This window comes from Rhinatrema bivittatum, chromosome 5 (assembly GCF_901001135.1).
Source record: "Rhinatrema bivittatum chromosome 5, aRhiBiv1.1, whole genome shotgun sequence".
Taxonomy (NCBI): domain Eukaryota; kingdom Metazoa; phylum Chordata; class Amphibia; order Gymnophiona; family Rhinatrematidae; genus Rhinatrema; species Rhinatrema bivittatum.
The window spans coordinates 293,594,714-293,615,934 of record NC_042619.1 but is presented as its reverse complement, the minus strand read 5'-3'; the positions used below and the strand labels follow the sequence as shown (position 1 = coordinate 293,615,934).

At 42.3% G+C, this 21,221-nt stretch overlaps 1 protein-coding gene across 1 annotated transcript in view; it reads right to left on the bottom strand.

Moving 5' to 3' along the window:
- The window catches only part of ZMAT4 (zinc finger matrin-type 4), a 556,227-nt gene extending 536,121 nt beyond the window's left edge, over positions 1 to 20,106 (bottom strand). Inside the window, exon 1 of the mRNA XM_029604135.1 lies at positions 19,993 to 20,106. The gene's annotated coding sequence lies outside the window, so the exon portion shown is untranslated. The remainder of the gene's footprint in view (positions 1 to 19,992) is intronic.
- Positions 20,107 to 21,221: the final 1,115 nt, after the last annotated feature.

Sequence of the window (21,221 nt, the reverse complement as noted above, 5' to 3'; positions counted from 1 at the left end):
TTTCCCTTTCTTTACTTCCTATTGCTCCACTGCATTTACTTTTCCCAATGCTAATCATCTCTAATCTTGTTCCCTGCTGCAAACCACTGCTAACATCACATCTACTGTCCCCATTTTCTACATTCTTTACCTCACCTGACATTGTTTTCTTCCTCTTGAGCTTCAAAGTTTCCTTCCTCTTATACAGCCATCTCTACTCTCCCTAACAGCATTTCATCTTTGTCCCTGCAGTCACACCTCCCAGTTCTCTTCTCCATATTCTCCTACTCTCTCAGTAGACGATATCAATCTCAACCCTGGCCCTCCAAGGCAACTTTCATGCTATATGTGCACATGAAACATTATCCCTGCAATCTTATCCCTAATTCTCTTGTGTTCCCTGTGGAATGCTTACTCTTTCCATCAAGCTTGCCTACCTTCATGACTATCTTTTCTCTTTGACTGAGATGTGGCTTCCCCCCTGAGGACTCTGCTTCAGTTGCTGTGCCCTGTCATGAAGGTTATCTTTTCTCACCTACACTGCACAGTAGACTGTGATGTTGGTGTTGGACTGCTGCACTCCCTTTCCCCGTAAATTTCAACCTATTCATCAGTGTCAAACCCACATCTTTTTTCTCTTTGAGGCACACTTCATCTGCCTATTCTCCCCAATACCTCTCCAGGTTGCTATTGTTTATCAGTCACCCTGATAAAAAAAAAAAAAGGAGGAGGGGAATTTATCAACTGTGATTCTGACTTTTTTATTCTTGTGGACTTTAATCTCTTATGCCTCCAAATTCCTTGCTTTAACCTCCTCATTTGACCTCCAGCTCTGTTCTACTACCTCTACTCAGCAGCATGGCTACCGCCTTTGTCCCGGATCGTGCCCGATCTCCACACACCACCCGGTCCGCTCTGTCCGCGGGAGCCCCCTCCGGCCCGCTGAACCCAAGACGCGGCCACCCAGGCCTGAGAAGCGGCCTACTGCGGCGTCCCCCCTGCGAGGGAGACGCCGCCGGCGATCCGCTGCTGGCCCCGCCCCTAGGCTCGCGCGCAGGGGCTCTCTATTTAAAGGGGCCAGCGTGGGAAAACAGAGAACGCCTCCCTGCTGACGTCAGACGCTGCCGGGTTATTTAAACCCGGAGGCAAGGCTAGCCAGTGCCTTGCAATGAGGTTGACTCTTCGGAGTAGCTAGTTGTGCTTCCTGCTTCCCAGTTCCTGCTTGTTCCTGACGTCTGATTCCTGGCTCCTGACCTTACTTTGTTCTTAGACTCCGGCTCCTGCTTCCGCCCTGGTTTTGGCATCCAACATCTGAATTCTGGCTCCCGACCTTGGCTTGTTCCTGGACTTCGGTTTCATCTCTTCTCACTGCCACAGGTACTTGTTCATCCCCGCCCGGAGGGTTCTCCTAAGCCCCAGTGGCTCAGGTCCTCACGGGCTCCTCCCGGGGGGGACCGCAGGCTTCCAAGGGTGAAGTCTCTCCTGACCTGGGTGCCATCTCATCGTTGGATTACCTCGGCAGGCTGCTTTTCTGATCCTTGGTTGCATAGGATCCACCTAAGACCAAGAGGCCCGGGTCCCTACGGACTCCTCCTGGGGGGAACTCGGGTTTCCAGTGGTGAAGCCATCTTCGAAGTCTCTCCTCAGCGCCGCCTCCCGGCTGCGACGCCCACTATGGGTATCCACAACAAGACACCTGCAGTCTCAGCTGGCCCAAGGGTTCACGAACATAACAGCCTTGACCTATTCCTCTCTTTCAACTATTCTCTTTCAGACTTCTCTTTACTTCTTCCCTTCTCAGACTACTATCTGATCATTTTCACACTAAACTACTCTCCCTCATAGCCACGTCAGGTCACCAGCAACTTCTTCAGGAATCTTCAGGGTATTGAACCTTGTATCCGCTCCACTACTGTCCTCAGAATGAGGCAGTTTCTTCTAACAACATTATGCTCTCCTTTGCTCTAGACACTCTTACCCCTTCCTTTATTTGTCTTCTAAGTTACACAAACCTCAGTCTTGGCTCACTCCCAGAATTTGCTTTCCTATTTTCCTGTAACAATTCACAGAGCGTCCTTGGCTAAAATCCTATGCCATTGCAGACTTCATACATTTCATATTCATGCTGACCTTCTTCCAGTCTGCTATTGTACTTGCCAAACTTGGGTATCTGACCAACTGTTTTGCATCCAGCCTAATCATCTTTTTGTCACATTCAGTTCCCTCCTCAAACTGCTTTTGCCTCCCGCCCCCTCCCCCCCTTTCATTCTCTGCCCAGACTATGGCAGACTACTTTCATGATAAGGTTCACAAAATTAGTTTTAAGATCTCAATTGGGTCACCTCTTTTTCTCCACCTCCACACACCACTTCAGTCCTCTTCCCTTCCTTTGGCCCTTGTCACTCTCTCCTACTTTTCTGAAATCCCAGTGGAACAAACTGCCCACCTTCTTCTCCAAATTCACTACTTGTTCCTCTGAATCCATTTCCAAACAGTTCCTCAGTTATATTTTCTCTGCAGTCATCCCTTCTATCTGTCATATCCTCAATCTATCACTTTCCATGGCAACTGTTCCCACTGCCTTCAATCATGATCGCACCATTTCTCAAAAGTCCTTCACTGGACCCTGCCCTACTAACTATAGACCCATCTCCTTTCTCCATTTTGCATCCAAACTACTTGAACATGCTGTTCACATCTGCTGTTTTGACTCTTACAACTCATGCCATCTTGATCCACTCTAGTATGGATTTTATCCTACATATTCTACATATATAGTCCTTACCAAAGTCTCCAATGATCTGTTTATGGCTAAAACCAAAGGATCGATTCTTATCCTTGTTGATCTATCTGCTGATTTTAACACTGTTAATCACTGCCTAATCCTTGATAATCTGTACTCACTTCAGTTTTGAGACTCCATCCTTTTTTGTTTCTTTTCTTACCTCTCCCATCACACTTTTAGTGTGTCCTCTAGTGGATCCCCCTCTATCACCTTCCTACCTCAGGGCTCTTTCCTGAGCACTCTTATTTCTCTAGATTAATTCCCTTAGTGCTCCTACCTCATCCCATGGCTTTCAATGCTATCTTCAAGGTGATGATTCCCAGATTTACCTCTGTACATCAGAAATTCAATCAGGAATCTGGTCCCAAATTTCAGCCTGTTTGTCTGACATTCTTGCTTTAATGTCTTACCACCACCTTAAACTTAACATGACCAAAACAGGACATAAGAACATAAGAACATGCCATACTGGGTCAGACCAAGGGTCCATCAATCCCAGCATCCTGTTTCCAACAATGGCCAATCCAGGCCATAAGAACCTGGCAAGTACCCAAAAACTAAGTCTATTCCATGTTACCGTTGCTAGTAATAGCAGTGGCTATTTTCTAAGTCAACTTAATTAATAGCAGGTAATGGACTTCTCCTCTAAGAACTTATCCAATCCTTTTTTAAACAAGCTATACTAACTGCACTAACCACATCCTCTGGCAACAAATTCCAGAGTTTAATTGTGCGTTGAGTAAAAAAGAACTTTCTCCGATTAGTTTTAAATGTGCCACATGCTAACTTCATGGATTGCCCCCGAGTCTATTATCCGAAAGAGTAAATAACCGATTCACATCTACCTGTTCTAGACCTCTCATAATTTTAAACACCTCTATCATATCCCCCCTCATCCGTCTCTTCTCCAAGCTGAAATGTCCTAACCTCTTTAGTCTTTCCTCATAGGGGAGCTGTTCCATTCCCCTTATCATTTTGGTAGCCCTTCTCTGTACCTTCTCCATCGCAATTATATCTTTTTTGAGATGCGGCGACCAGAATTGTACACAGTATTCAAGGTGCGGTCTCACCATGGAGCGATACAGAGGCATTATGACATTTTCTGTTTTATTCACCATTCCAATAATTCCCAACATTCTGTTTGCTTTTTTTTGACTGCCGCAGCACACTGAACCGACGATTTCAATGTGTTAGCCACTATGACGCCTAGATCTCTTTCTTGGGTTGTAGCTCCTAATATGGAACCTAACATTGTGTAACTATAGCATGGGTTATTTTTCCCTATATACATCACCTTGCACTTATCCACATTAAATTTCATCTGCCATTTTGATGCCCAATTTTCCAGTCTCACAAGGTCTTCCTGCAATTTATCACATTCTGCTTGTGATTTAACTACTCTGAACAATTTTGTATCATCTGCAAATTTGATTATCTCATCTATCTCATCTTTCCTCCAAAACCCATTTTTCCTTCTCTCCCTTTTTCTATTTTGGTGGATAACCCTGTCATCCTACCAGTCCCTTCAGCCTGTAAATTTAGGATCATTTTTTACTCTTTGCTTTCCTTCTCTACACAATGCCAAAATACTGCTAAAATGTGTCATTTATGTCTCTGTAACATCACCAAAATCTGCCCCTTCCTTTCTAAACAATCTACCAGAACCCTTATCACCTCTCGCATCACCTCTTGCTGAGACTGCTGCAAACTGCTCCTCACAGGTCTCTCGGTGAACCATCTCTCTCCACCACAATCTATCCAAAGTTAAGCTGCATAACTTAACTTTTACCAAAGTTGCTACATCCCTCATTTCAAGTCACTACATTGGTTCCTCTTACTCACCTATAAGAGCCTTCACTCTTCAGCACCTCATTATCTCTCATCTCTCCCTGCACCCCTCCTCATGAACTCTACTCATTGTCACTCTTAACTATGCCCTTATTTACCAGCAATTCCGACTTTGTGCTTTCCATTTAGCTGCAACATATGCTTGGAATAGTCTTCCTGAGAAGGTGCATCATGTTCCCCTTTCTTGCCTTATTCAAATTCAATCTACAGACCCACCATTTGAAACTGCTTTATTAATCTTAACCCCCAATTATCTCACTTACAGCCTTATTGGTTTTAACCATTTTCAAAATTCCCAAAGTCTCTTTTGCTCTGTGTTTATCTTGATTAAATTGTAAGCTCTACAAATCAGGGACTGTCATTAATGTGCTTTTATAAAGTGCTGCATTCATGCCATTTCTATATACCCACATTTAATATTTAATTTTAATTTTATTCATATGTTTCAATGTTCCTTATATTAATTGTTTAATCAACTGTTATCTTGTTACAATGTAAAAATAGGGCAGCTCCGGCTCTATTCAACCTGTTATCTGGAAACCGATGTGATATCTCGATCGAATGTCGGTATACAAAAGAAATAAATAAATAAATAGTACTATAGAAGTGATAAAGTAGTAATATGTAGTTAGATCCAACTGAAATGATTTACCACATTAACAGCCCGGTTTTAAATGCCCGGCGCTTGTAAAAAACGGGGGTTATGTTTGCAGCCAGGCCTTGTGCACGCCACATACATTTTAAAAGGGGCCGGGCCGCATGCAGAACCCTCGTTACGTGCACAAGCGCCGGGCTGAAGAAAAAGGGGTGGTCCAGGAGGCGAGGCAGGGCGGAGCTGGCATAAGATCTAAAACAAGAAAAAAAAAAAGATAGGGCCTTCTAAGGGGTCCGGGAGGAGAGGGGAAGAGGGAGGAGGGAGGGAGGGGGATAGAAAAGTTCCCTCCCAGTCTGCGCCTTAATTGGAGCAGATTGGGAGGGAACTCCGGGAGGCCCGATCTCGTCGTCACATGTAAATTGCAATTTTCAACCACCCCTTGCACATGCCACCCCGGATTTTATAACATGCGCGCCGGCGCACGCATGTTATAAAATCGTGTGACCACGTGCGCTCGCAGGGATAGCGCTCACACATGGACGCACGCACGTATTTAAAAAAAAAAAAAAAAAAAATCTACCCCTAAATTTTTGCAGAAAAAAAAAAAAAGCAAACAGCAAATCAGCCTATTTTCACAGGTACAACCACCATTTCCAAGAGCCATTATTCTCAACAGGTACCCTAAGACATGTCAATCAGTGTTACAGAATGCGGCCACCAGGATTTTGACAAACGCAAAAAAGAATGATCATATCACGCCTATCCTCTACAATCTCCACTGGCTCCCCATCAAATTCAGAATACTTTACAAAGTCTTGACGATCATGCACAAAACCTTAAACATCCTCGCCCCAATTGATCTCACAATCCAGCTACGCCCTCACACCTCAGCCAGACCAATTATAAGAGCCTATCAAGGCACACTATACACCCCCCAAGCCTAAATGTCCCTAAGGAAAAGAGCCCTATCTACAGCAGGTCCAACACAATGGAACTCTCTCCCACCAGACCTACAAGACAAGACACTTGTCCATCCTCCTTAAAAAAAAAACCTTAAAACATGGTTATTTAGATTGGCTTACCCAGAACCACCAAACAAGCCAAACCAAACTAAATCTCCATAATTTTTATGTCATCCAGCAAGTATAGGTCATAATGCATCCAACAAGCAGTTTATCCAGTTCTTAGGTTTTTTTTAAGCAAGGCTCTCATCAACCTTCTTTGATTAAGTTCACACATCCCCATGTTACTGCACCTAACTTAGCAAGTTCCATATATTTCGTTCTCTGCTTATATTTGGCCAGTTCTAGCCCTAACTGCTCAATGCTATCCACTAATACTATATTATATTTAATATAACTAATTTATTGTAACGTTTACCTAATGTTCTACATTCCTAATGTTTTATTCAAAGTTTACTCAATGTTTCATGTTCTATGTAACGCTTTCATGCGAGGTTATTGTTTCACTGTAAACCGGTTTGATTTGTATCCCATGCAAGAAGATCGGTATATAAAAATCAAAAATAAATAAATAAATGCTGAGATTGGCTGTATGGCATGAACATTATTTTGACATTTTCTTTTTACAGGAAAATCTACAACAAACCACGTACAAAGTGCAATCAATCCCTTCCCTAGAGAGCTTACAATTTAGGTGGATATGTCATGCAATGGGAGAGAAAGAGACTTGTCTAGGAAAACAATGCATATCATTAGTAGAAGCAGGATTTGAATGCAGGTTTCTTAGTTCCTAGTGTATTAGTCTATTCACTAGACCACTCACTTTATCTGATCTATTACAAATAACCTGAATTATTTCTGAATTTTGATGAATGCTGAAAATTTATAGAATAAAGACCCATTGAAAGAATTTTCTTCAACCCCTACCAAACACCATTTACATACAACTATGGATCACCTATTGATTAGTCATTACAAATATTTACATACAAATGCTTTAACTGAACATTGTAACAGAATAATTTTGTTGTTCATAACTCTAATGTAAACCAATTTAGGGGTCATTTTCTATTGCTTATCTCGTGTGAAAAGTCCCTTTTTGCGTGCGATAGATTTCCGGGGGCAGAGTCAGGGTGGCGAGGGGAGGAGTCTGGGCGGCGAGGAGGTGGACGCTGCAATGTCTTTGCTGGCGGTGATAAGGTAAGCACCGTTATCATCACCAGTAGCGCACCCCATAGCACCACCTCTCACGGGCGCTATTGGATGTGAAAGTCGGCAGCGAAAACACCGCGGTGGTGCGAAGGCTGCTGGCTTTCACAGGCCCGCCCCCCACCCCCCGTTTTCGCTGGATTCACCATGCTGTGTTAGAATGGTGAATCCAGACCATATTTATTTAGAGCAGCCATGAACGTTCTAAAAAGACGCATTTTCCTCTTGCTGTTCAGAATAGCAGCTGTAATATACAATCTGAGGCATGTGATGCTTTTTAACACTCATTGGCAAGGTTTTAACAGACTTGCATCAACTGCTTTACTCTAAATTCATCAAAATAAATATCATGCGAGGACTCCATGGATCCGTATTCAAGGCTGTCTTTAAATTTAAGAGGGGATACATTGCTGGGAGATTGTTATAATACTTCATATGGTACTTTTATCCATAGCTAGGATGCCAAGTGTCTTCCTTCACAACCACCTGAGTTTGTTTTCCTCATTTGTATCCCCTTCCTATCTAGCTCAGTAATTGCCATGACACTCCTTGATTAAGGGTCATTACTCATTCCATGAACAGGTGCGGGTCTGGCCAGAAGGTGTCACTGTTGAGCAAATGCTTGGAATCCTCTCTCCCAATAGTAAGAAGGTGGTGGTGGTGATTAGAATGGAAAGGAAGTGATCTGTGTGTTTCTGGTGCATCCGCAGTCCCAAACACTCCAAGAGCTTGGAATTGGAAGCCAGATATCCCATAAGGCGAACTGTATTGCTGCTGTGGAGCTATCAGGCCGGACCCCAGAAATTACCTTTTGAACATGATCTGACAATTGCCAAAGTCAGCACTGAGGGAATGAAGTGCAGCAAGGAATTCTAGAGGAAGGGCTACAGGTAGAAATCTCTGTCAAGGGTTGGAAGTAGACCATATTGAAATTCACAAGCATGCATACACAATATGCATTTCGGAGCGGCCTCAGAGGGAACGGCCTCAAGAGGGAGCGGCCTAGGAGGGAACGGGCAGCACGCGCAGGGTTCGGTGCGCGCAAGGTGCACCTCCTTGTGCGCGCCGACCCCAGATTTTATAAGATACGTGCAGCTATGCACGTATTTTATAAAATCCGGCGTACTTTTGTTTGCGCCTGGTGCACGAACAAAAGTAAGCGCTCGCGCTTTTTTATAAAAATGTACCCCTGTATATAAATTATACACTCCAAAAAGTATTATATATAATAATATACATTATCTTTAACTAGTACACTATATATGACTAGTACACTATATATGACATTACAAATTATATGTCAATCAATGCTGAGAATTATTTTGACTTTTTTTTTTTTTTTTTTTTTTACAGGAAACCATTTTTTTCAGTACTTTCTCAATGCCATTGTTTTTTTTCCTCAATGTATTGAAATGTGATTATGTTTTGAGAAATTCTGTTTTTCAGCAAACGTCCAGAATGATACATCAAGACCTTTTTCCAATTGCTCTTTCACAGGCTTTTTAATCTGATGTATGTGCTACGTGAATTAAAGATAATTGATATTGTATTGGGGAAGCTGCCTTGAGGCATTTTGTGTTTAACTGTGAGATCACTCATTTAATATTTTCACTTGATAGACAATCACAGTAAAACCTTTATGCAGTCAGTGAAAGTTGCTAGAAAGCCACAGAACCATAAAATTCAGGATGAACTTGCAAGAACAGCTCTAGTACCCTTTTATTCTTTGCACTTCACTGGTGACCGATTGAATGGAGATTAAGATTTAAAATTTTGACTCAAATTCATAAAGCCCTGCATAGTGAGGCACTGCAATGCATCAGTTCAGTGTTGAAGATTTACAGACCGGAAAGAAACGTAAGATCTACTGGTCGCTGCCTGTTTGAGGTGCCCAGGATTCGTTAGTGAGACTGGCAAAGTTGCTTGAAAGGTTGTTCGCAACAGAACCGACTTACCTGATACTCTTTGAGAAGAATCTAGTTTCAAGTCATTTAAAAAGCAAATGGAGCTATTTAATGAAGCATTTAATCAGATCCAGTAATTGTAGCGATGCTAGATTTTTTAGGCCTCAGTTCAGAAGGAGACTGATAAGTGCCTGATTTAGAACACCTAACAAGCTGGGCAGACATAGCTTTCTGATGTCTTTATCATTATGCAATTTTATTTGTATTTTATCTGTGAATGCTTCTTTTGTAAGCAGCTTAGAATATTGGATAGCATGGCATAGACAGTTTTTTAAATAATTAGATAACTCAAATATCCAGTAATTAGGAATCAAAATGTAATGGAATAAAGACAATAGCCTGGTAGGACTGAGGACAGCTCTGTCACCCCTGGCATCAAGTAAATAATCCTCACTCACTTAAAAAAATTGGAAATGTTATGGGGATAATCAAAACGAGAGAGAGAGAGAGAGAGTCAAATTACAAGAGAAGGAATTACAGTACATAGAAAACACATTGTAGATTTGGGTTTCAATTTTCTCTCTGCAAGATGTGATTTTAATTAGTGATCTGAGAAGATAACTAGGAGCCTAAATGTGCTATGTATGGTTACTATCCGACTCAAAAGAGCTACCCAAATACAGGTTGAAATAATTACATGAGAAACAAAATCAGTGAGATCTCTCTATTTGCTCCTAGTGATATCTTAAGTAATTAAAATTTTCTCTTTTTAAATTTCCTTCTAATTTAGCTGCTTTCACCATTAGGAATCTAAGTGGATATGGATGGAACTGATTTGATGTTATTTGCTCTCCCTACCTCACTCAGGCCACATTGGAAGCAGGGAGAGAGCACAGATAGAGACACTATGGGGTACATTTTGAAAGACAGCGCACGCGCGTACTTTTGTTCGCGCACCAGGCGCGAACAAAAGTACGGAGCGGCCCTCTGAGGCCTCGGAGCGGCCTCAGAGGGAACTTTCCTTCCGCCTCCCCCCACCTTCCCCTCCCTTACCCCCCCACCTCTGTTTCACAAGTTACACCTGCTCAAAGCAGGCGTAACTTTGCGTGCGCTGGGCCGGCTGCCGCGCGCCATGTTCCAGTCCGGGGGCTGGTCTGGAGGCCATGGCCACGCCCCCGGAATGCCCCCGGGCTGAAACCACGCCCACGGCACTGCCCCCGGATGACGCGCCGACCGCGTCACGCCACCCGACACGCCCCTGGATGACGCGCCGATTGCATCACGTCCCCGACACGCCCACCCCAAGAAAGCCCCGGGACTTGCGCGCGCCAAAGCCTATGCAATATAGGCTCGGTGCGCGCAGGGCCGTTTTAGAAGGGTTATGCGCGTAACCCTTTTAAAATCCGGCCCAGTGTGACTCAAGGAAAGATATATTCCACAGTAGGAAGAGTGGTCATAATAAAAGAAGCACGCTTTTTATTCTGAGACTCCACCCCTTTGTTTTAACCATTACTACTGCACTTGAAAATTCCTGTTGATATGTACTTTAGCCAGATTGTTCCATGTATCCAAGCCATTAACTGCTAGGTATATTCAATTGTTAAAGCCCACACAGATGGAAATAGTTGTTTAATTAATCAAATGATGCCATTCAGCCAAGGCCTTTTACAATATGCTGTTTCAGGAATCACTGATTTCAGTAATAAACTGTACATTGTTAATATGAGTTGCTTCTTAGAGCAAGGTTTTGCATTGCTATCAAATGGTTACAAAACGGAAACAAGGTCTGCATGGAACAACACACACACCTATGAGAGCAATGACAACATTAAAAAAAAACAAAAAAAAAACCCTCTACTACACTACAACAAGGACAGTGTTCCTCTGAAAACAACTCAGAACTGAAGGTCATGCCTTTGAAAGCATATCACAATCAGTAATTTTCTTTTAGCTCAATTAATAAATACCCTGTTTAAGAAAGAGGAAAAAAAAGATTCCACCACGTCAACCCCTCTGCAGGAGGCTGCTCTGTTTCTCAGTGTGTCGATTTATCATTCCTGCTCAATAACGGGAAAGGACAAAGCCTGCCAATTTCCAAGTAGAGGAGCAGCAAGCAGACCAGTGTGCTGCCTCCTAGCCTGAGACCACCTGATTGTCAGCAGCAGCCAGGACTGCAAGCGGAAGGCTTATATTTCTTTTACTGGCATGATACTGGGGAGAAGCACTGAACTGGGTACAGAAACCCAGTTTAAGAGACAAACAGTGACAGTGCAAGATAAATTAGTGCAATTTTAGACTTCCTGTACCTGGGTTTGAATTGGCTTCTTCAGTCAGTGAACCATGAGTGGAGGAATTACCTAGTGGTTAGTGCAGTGGGCTGAGAATCAACAAAGACAGGACTCAAATCCTGCTTCTCCCACTGACATGGTTTATGACCTTGGGCAAGTCACTTTGAACTCCACTGCCTCAGATACAGACAGGAACGGTAACTTTTAAACCGGCACGTGGACACCCGTGCACATATTCATCAGCCTGCGTCCAGGACATTGGCCATTTTTATGACATACACATGTCTGTGTGTGCACGTTATAAAATAGCATGCAATTTTAAGTGAAAGCACACCTGTGTGTGTGAATGCCACTTCTACTGCATAAGGTGGGGGATTTTAAAAGGCACGCACGCCAATGCCATTACCAGTTTTCCTGGTTTATTCCCAGGTCACCCAGCTAAGGAATAGGCCTTCCAAAGCCCCCTAGTTCAATAGTCTCCATTCTCCCCTGTTAGCCCTGACATTTTAAACCCCACTGATCTATGTATCTTTTCTTCATAGCTTGCACATCATTCATAGCAAAAGTTACATAGCAGGGGACCCTCAGCGTACGCCTGTGTGCATAAGTATTTATGTGCTAATTTCAAGTAAAAATCCAGAAACACACACGCCCTCCCAGGCCACACCCATGCCCTGCCTCTTTTTTTTTACTTTTCATTTGTTCGCATAGGGCCAAGTATGCTTGTATCCAGGTGGCTTTTAAAATCTGCTCGGCATGCACTGGCCCAACCTATGTGTGTATCTCCCAGCTTTGGTGCACACCCGGCTTTTAAGATTCTAAAGCTTCTGGGGCAGGGAAGTACCTTGGGGTATATTTTGAAAGAAGCACACACAGGGTACATTTGTGCGCGCTACCCGTCACGCACAAATGTACACCCAATTTTTTAACATACGTGTGCTGCCGCACGCATGCTATCAAATCCGGGGTCGGCGCATGCAAGGGGATGCACACTTGTGCATCTTGCATGCCGAGCCCTAAGGGAGCCCCGATGGCTTTCCCCGTTCCCTCCAAGGCCGGGGAGGGAACTTTTCTTCCGCTCCCCCTATCTAACCCGCCCCCAGCCCTACCTAAATCCCCCCTACCTTGTTTCACTTTTTACGCCTGCCTGTTGCATAGCTTGTGCGCGCCGGCCGGCTACCGGCGCCATCCCCTGGCACAGCCGCTGTGCCGGAGGTCTCAGCCCACCCCCAGACCGCCCCAAGACTGGCGCCATGCCCACACTCCCTTCCCGCCCCTTTTTCAAAGCCCTGGGACATAGGTGCATCCCGGGGCCTGCGCGCACCGCCGAGCCTATGCAAAATAGGCTCAGCATGTGCAGGAGCAGGTTTTCGGGGTTACACACGTAACCCTTTGAAAATCTGCCCCCTACTATACTTGAAATGTAACTTGCCTTGAGTTTTCATTGGAAAGGCAAGTAATCAGATCCAAACCCATGTGTTAAATAAAACTGTCCTGCGGAGAATAACAGCATTGGGAGTTTATGCCCTTAACATGAAGGGGGTCTCAAATAGGGAGGAAATAAATCAAACAGATATTGGCAGATATCAACTTTCACATGCTGTACAGAAAGGTGGCATTAGACACTGAAGTTAGGGTTAACATGAGAGACTATAAGCCTGCAGTGTTTGCTGCACAGACCTGAGAGGGTAAACATGGCTATACTGTAGTACTAACAGATAGACTGCAATCTAGTGGATAGAAACCCCATCTTTAGGGGGAAAAATTACTTTCTTCATCCACATCTCAATGTGCTCAACTATACCTGGATTCCAGTTAATCACTGTACAAAAGCTTCCAAAGGAGAGATTAACATAAAAGATGGACAGGCAGACCACCCATCCCAGTAGTGATTGCCTACATGCTTGTGAAACACCAAGGAGGTAAATGTTGTAACATTGCACACAAGTTACACCACTTTTCAAACAAGACTTATGTCCATAAGTCTCCTTTGAAAGTTATCCCACCAAAACTACTCGCACACAATTACACCTGCTAAAACATCTGCCCAAATTTCCTGTGAAAATTTGCATGCATACTTTTTAAAACGCAAAATTGTGGGCCAAACTTTAAAAGGTGCGTGCGGGCGTAGATTTGTTCGCGCAACCCAGTTTTATAACATGCATGCGCTGCCGCGCGCAGGTTATAAAATCCAGGGTTGATGCGTGCAAGGGGGTGCACAATTGTGCAACTTGCGCGCGCCGAGCCGCACAGCCTTCCTCAGTTTCCTCCAAGGCCGCTCCGAAATCGGCCTCAGAGGGAGCTTTCCTTCCACCTCCCCCACCTTCCCCTCCCTAATCCACCCCCCAGCCCTATCTAAAAAAAAAAAAAAACCAACCTCTTACCTTTGTTGAAGAAATTATGCGCGCCGGCCCACAGCAGCCACGCCCCCGCCACGTCCCAGACCGCCCATGCCCCACCCCTTTTTGCAAGCCCCGGGACATACGCGCTCCGCCGAGCCTGTGCAAGATAGGCTCGACACGCGTAGGGGCAGCTTTTTGGGGGTTACACGTGTAACCCTTTGAAAATCTACCCCTATATGTGCAAGTGCAAACCCCTGCCCAACTCCACTCCTCTGCTCAGTCCAAGTAAAACTATGTATGAAGAGGTTTACCTGCATATCAGGTGGGCAATTTAAAAAAAAAAACATTTCTGTATGGAAAATCCAAAATTATTATTACTGTATCAATAGAGATCTGGCACTTATTGAAAGTGGGACTAAAGAAGTGTATCAACGTTTGACTTGCTGAAACATCCACAATAATCTGCTGAATAGTCTGACAGATTCTGATGAGTTTCAGCCAGATTTGTAAGTGTCCTTGGCAAGCTCCTGATTGGTAAAGCACATCTGGGCTAATAGAAAGGGCTCAGAATACACCAGATCTAAATGGTCTGATTCAACATACAAATCATCTCATTCTTTACTTTTCTAGTTACAGTAATGTCAAGGGTAAGAAATCCTTTACAACTGTCAGACAAGCACTGTTGCTATGAGTCAGCTGGTTGCAAATAAAGATATTAATGATTAATACCTTTCTTAAGTCTTTTTCCACTGAAAGCTTTTGCCTAATAACTTGATAGGGAAACAAGAATGACTCAATAAACCTAGGGGCTTTATTATCTTATTGCTGTTCAGCACCATGGTCTGGACAGCTCCTGTGACAATCAGATGCTTGTATCAAAACTTAATAGTGCTTTCAAATATCTGAAACACGTTAACAATGGATTATTGAAGATAGCCAAAATGAAAAAAAACAAAACCATATTTGCTGTATAAAAGAGTAGCATGCTTTGTAAAATATCCACCAAATCTGGCGACCACTTCCAGAGTTTCTTCAGCTAGCAGCATGCACCAGTCAAATTTGGACATGCTACTATTAGTGCTGCCAAGATGGTGTCTTTAGTGAGTGCATCAAATCCATTCAACATCTGAAACAAATTCCCTTAGATGTTAAAAATAGACTGGGAATATTAATAAAAAAAAAAAGAATATTCAAGGATTGAGTATGGAACACATCACGGCAATTTTTGGGAAAGCTTTATAGGATTATTGTACAGTTGAAAATCTGTCTTGTTCAATGATGCTGTGTACAGTTTTATAATATTTGGTAAATGGTTGTCAAATTTTTATGTCTTATTTTATGCTTATTTGTATGCCGATTTGTATTGTATTAAAAATGTTTTAGTTTGAGTTTAGGTTGCTTTGAAATTGGCTGTTTTGAATGAAGCAAGACATAAATCTCAATAAATATATAAATGAATAAAAAGAACTAAAATTAATTCCCAGTATAACATTCTTAGCCAAAAAAAGGAGTACTTATCAACTTCAGAGTCTACAAACAGGCAATCATCAGACTACTGTCCAGGTCCAATCTGGACCTGGACTACTGTGTATTTGGTATACTTGGTGTATTTAAAGGACTTTATGAAAGAATAAGTTGTTTAAAAAATACAATTATTCTTCATTGAAAGTTAAATCATATGATTTCTTCCTTAGTTTGGAATTTGCCTGGCATGTGGACTGCAGATGGGTCTATTTGTAGTAATCAATTGGTCTTAGACTGTATAGAATTAACAATGATGAACCATTAAAGAACTGCCATGCAATTATGATTTTCATTTACAATAGTTACATTTCCAATTATGTAAATAAAGCTACAACTCCCCAGGACCAGCTAGGTCAGTGTGGCAGGTTAATGGTGGCAAGACACCATCCTGAAAGGCCAAAGGGACCTAGGAAGCTGGATGTTTGGACATTTCAATTACAGAGTCTTGTGGTTAGACATAGGGGGTATATGAGCTAAATAGAGAATCCTTATCCAGGACAGGCAAAATCTGTCCTGGATAAGGAGAGATATCTTACAAGCAGTTATGCTGTATGGCTGGCAGCTGGGATATATCCTTAATAGGGTGGACAAGAAAAGCTGTGCATACTGGACAGGTTGGTTTATCTTTTTCTGTCATCTACTATGTTAGTCTGTATGAATTCTAACCAGAGCCTGTTGGATGTGTACTAATTAATCTTGCATTCTCAGATACTTTTTACACTGGAAAATCTGCTAATAAGAAGGATAACAAAGGCAAGGCAAGACCATGGTAATACCTTCAACTCATTCCAGCTGAAGTCTACTTAACCACAGGCTATGCCCTATGATAGTAATGGTAAAACATAATCCTCAAGAATGCCACAAAACAGGCTTGGTACTCACAAGCATGGGCTTTATTGTCCATTACATACCTGTACTGAAAATTAAACAGCCAAAATCAAGGTGAAGATCCTCATTCATTAAGACTTTGCTCCCATTCAGTGTCAATGGGAAAAAAGCTTAGTAAATCAGGACCTAAGTGACAAGAGAGGTTAACTATACAAGAAAGTTCACTGGCAAAGATGCTATTAAAATGGAATTAGAATACTAAAAAGAAAGGCTAAACATTTATTTAAATGATTTTTCATTCAGATTAGCTTCCAGCAACACTGGCCTGAGTGAGCCTGAACACATTATATATCTTAGAAACTAAACATGATTGGACCTGGACAGTAGACCTGGAAGAACCACCAAGGAAGACCAGGTGCTGTGGGATGCTGAAGGCAATGGCATATGTTTTTGGTATTCTGACAAGAAAAGAATCACAGGTGCTATGGTGGGGCTGTGATCACCAAACCCTCAACATTCAGACATGGTTGGAAAACAATTAATTTTAGCCATTAGATCATTAGGGAGATTCTTTGAGCAATAAATTTGGACCTTGATTGGCCAATTCTACTTTCATGTTCCAACCTAAATAATTGCCTTGGGCACCAGGCATCCTCAGCATCTTTTCATGGCACGTTTTAATTGAATATTACCTAACAGCTCTTCAGTGAATGTGCTGCCTGCACTGGGGGAGAAAGTGGATGGACATTCCAATACACAGCTAAGAAAACCACATCCAGTGAAACACACAGTGAAGGAAGGTTTTCATTAATTCCCATTCCAACGGCTGGAAAGGCACCCTTAGCATCCTTAAGTGGAAATATACTACTAACAGTTTTAAAGAAGTAACTATCTAATGCTGCCTTTTGGTTATATACCTTTTTTTTTTTTTTTACTTTCATAACAGGCTAACTAGAAAAACACTTTCTTTGTACAAAGTCATATTTTTTCTCATATCATGTCAGTGACAAGGTGTGCAGCGAATTCACAGATTCGTAGGAATCTGACAGGAATCATGATGTGACTGCTTCTGCTATGGCCAGTGGAAAAGGACTGAGACCACCATCTCATTTTGCAAGGGCCACCTGAGCTGGGATTTCTATCAGTGGCCTAAAGGTAAAGTCTCTGTAATGCTGTGACCATTCTCTTGAGCCATTCAGTCCCCCCCACCAAAATCCTCTGATCCCTTTCATGAATACTTAGGAGGTATCCAAGTATGGCTTTCACTATTCAGAAACATCTTTTCTTTAGAAAGACTCTGAGGAGAGTTTTCAAAGTCACACCTAAAAATAACACATGCAAAAGCTATTTTTTCCCCCTGCGTAAGTTCTGCACTGGCAGGTTTGTTTCATATGCTAGTGGATGGAGGAAGAGGCTTAGAACAGTGCCTGGTCACCGTGTTTGGGAGTTAATGTCTCCAGAGGTGCTTCGGTGTATCAAGGGCAAAACATCACAGTGGGACTCTGGCCACTGCTCCCTGTGGTATGCAGCAATTCAGAAGCATGCAAATAAAGCTCCTAGCGGGAACAGGAAATTTAATAAAACATTAGGGCTGTGCACAAACATTTTTTCATTTTGTTTTATTTTTCATTTCTTTTCTTCTTTTTTTTTTTATTTGTTTCATTTCCTTTCATTGCTTTACAATGAAAAATACAACAAACAAAAAAATAAATCAAAACAAAAATGTTGAGCAGGCAGCCACACACAAAAAAAACAAACAAAAACAAAAAAAAAACCCTCCTAGGCCTTCTTCATTTCTCCACTCTTCTCCTTGACCTTCATAACCTATAGTTGAACTTTTCTTCATGAGGCAAAAGTGATCCCCCAGTCGCTCCTGCCTCACCACTGCTGCTACTGGAAATAGTGCCGGCAGACCCAGGCCAGTGCCATTGAAAATTCTTGCCATTTTGGGCAGCAAACATTTACAGTGGTGCTGGCCTCGGTCTGCTGGGGCCGTTTGCAATAGCAGCAGCGGTGAGGTAAGAGTGACCAGGGACCACTCCTGCCCTGGGGAGAGATTTTCAACAAGAGGGTAAGAGGGTCCAGGGATGGTAGGGAAGGGTTGGTGGCAGCGATGGCATTCATTTGTTTTACTTCCAAAGAAATGAACAAAAAACAAACACAATGCTGTTCATTTTTTCTTTTGCTTCATTTTAAAAAGGAATTGAAACAGGAAAACTTTTTTTCCCCCATTTTGTTTCAAACAAATTCACATCTCTACTAAAAAATAATCACATTACAGTTTTTCATCTTTATGTACCAAATGAGACGAAAATAATTCTCCGATGGCCAACCCACCCCTTTTGTCTTTTCTAAAAGGCATCAGGAAAGCAAGATCCAGATTATAACAACATTACAGAAGACCTAGTTCAGTGTTACTCAATTATTCAGTTGCTGAGATGCACCCTCGACCACCTTTTACTTCCAAATACTTTACAGCTTGTGGTCTCTCATTATATTTATTTATTTAGGTGAGCAAACACCACTAGCCAAAGGACTTGCAGTGATTTAAAAGGGGAAAAAAAAAAGTACAACATACAACAAAAACATTAAACTTCCTCATAATATAGCCTAGCAATAAAATATATATAAAAAGTATTAATCATATACAAATCAAATACAATCCTACTCACTTTAATCCCCAGTAGTATGAACAAAATTAATTCATAATTAAAAGCACAAATAAAAACAATCAAGAACACCTTGTATATCCTCCCCATCCCACCAACAAAGCTACACAAAACTAAAATATTTACAGACATGTGATTGTACATGACTTTTCAGGGGACCAAAGCCACAATAAAAGCTATGTTTTCTGGATCAAGTGACTCAGTGTTTTCTGGTATCCGTAGGACTACAAGCTTATTCATCAACCCTTCACTTTATTGTTATTCTTACTTGGCACAGTTTATCACCCAGCCTGTCATCATCTAAAGAAAAGAGATACAAGCCACCTATTCGTGAGTCTGTTCCTTGTTGAGTCAATGCCTGGGCAACTTCTATTATTTGCCTCCCCTCAGGTCCCACAGATGACCAGTCTGGCACTGAGACAGACAAGTGCTCTAAAGCAACTCACAACAAACACACACAAGTGGAAAGTAAAAACGCTCCCAATGACTGCCAATCAAATGTTTCTGCTTTAGGAATCGGTTCTAATTTCCTACAGATCACTCAGTGGCTCAAAAGGCTGGGAAGCGCTGTTTACATTCCATGTTCTGACCGAAAAGTAGTCATGCCTGTCTTTTCAGCTTTTATCACAGGAACCCAGCTCAAGTTGTTTTCCATTGCTGTCAGCTTTTTAAAGATCTTTGGTTGCTCTCAGCCAGAAAGCATGGATCAGCTAATGTCTGACAAAGAAGTAAATGCAATGTTATGCAAATAATAGAAAAGGTGGGGGGACTCTCCTGCCCACTCCCTCTCCCTTGCATCGAAAATACTTCTCCAGATTAAACAATCTAATTTAAAACCATTGCATTGTATCCTAGCATTTGACGACATTGGAAAGTTGATGGGATCACTCCCCTGTTTGTTTTATTTTCATCCAAATCCCTCCTGCTGCTCAAGGGTATGATATACCCACTAAACAACCCCCACCACCTTCCCAACTCCCAAATTAAGAATCATCAAGGTTTCACAAAAAAAAAAAAAAGCAAGCAACAGAAAAGAAAGGCAAGATGTGTTGCTGGTACCTTCTAAGTCCAGTCTTGGACTGGCACGGAGGAGGGGATTGTCACAAGGGCTTGCGAGAACACTTGGGGGTTAGGCGGGCGCCCGGCTTTCCTCGGATGAGACCTCGCAGCAGCTCAAAGCAACTGTGCTGGAAAGCAGGAATGCAGTTAGTAATTATGGACTGGGGCTTCGGCTCCGCCCACTGCAGCAAGCATTGGCTGCCTCTTCGCCTGCGACCCCCCCGGATTGGTTGTGATCGGCTTCACTCATCTCTCGCTCGCTCGCTCGCTCTCTCTCTCTCCCTTCTGTTTCTAATATATTTTAGCTGTTACTATTATCCGACGCATCAAAGGAACTGATTTGAGCATTTCCATTGACAGATCTCAGGGAAGCGCAGGCAAAAAAAAGAAGTGAGGTTATCTGCGAACTGTCATAATGCAGCTGCCACAGAGCAACAGGTTAATGAAATTAAATTGACCTTAAAGTTCTCTCTGAGTGTGATTGGAAAGAGCAAATCGAGTATGCCTTTGGGCATCCCATGTGCTTAAATGATGAAGAAAATGAAGGTGAGATCAGCCCTGAGCAATGTATATTTTACTAGGCTGCGAAGAGACAGGAGAAAGCTTGAATTCACAAGGGTCCACAAAAAAAAAACAAACCGACTGTAGGCATTTGACCTGCTGTAATTGTATGTTTGCAGCGTGCACTAACAGTGATAGAAACCTGGGAGGCAATTTGAAAAGAAGTGTAAAGGTAACATACTATCGTAGCACTTGCACACGAAAAACCTATGGACAATTCAATGGCATATACTGTAGCAATTTTCAAAAGCCCACTTACACATTTTGCACATGTAAAATCCAATTTTAAGCATGCAAATGCTTTTTAAAACCAGGGACTTGATGAATTCTGCCTGGTCCCGCCCAGTGCCTGACTTACCTCTGCATTTCAAAGCAATTTCTCTGGGTAAATAGGTTTGTCTGATCTCCTGGGAACAGTTAAAAAGTATGCAAATGGTTCACAACTCATGTAATGTACAGCCACATTAAAAAGAGGTGTTTCTGGAAGGAGAAAGGGAGTGGTTAGATTGGAAGAATAAAGTATGCATGCTGAATAAACATGTGCTTTCATCTGAAATGACATTGACAATTATATTGTTTCATACTGTTTTCAAAAAGAAACAATAGAAAAAAACACAATTTAGATTTTTTATTTTCTATCATTTTTAGTGTGCACTTTTTCTGAACAG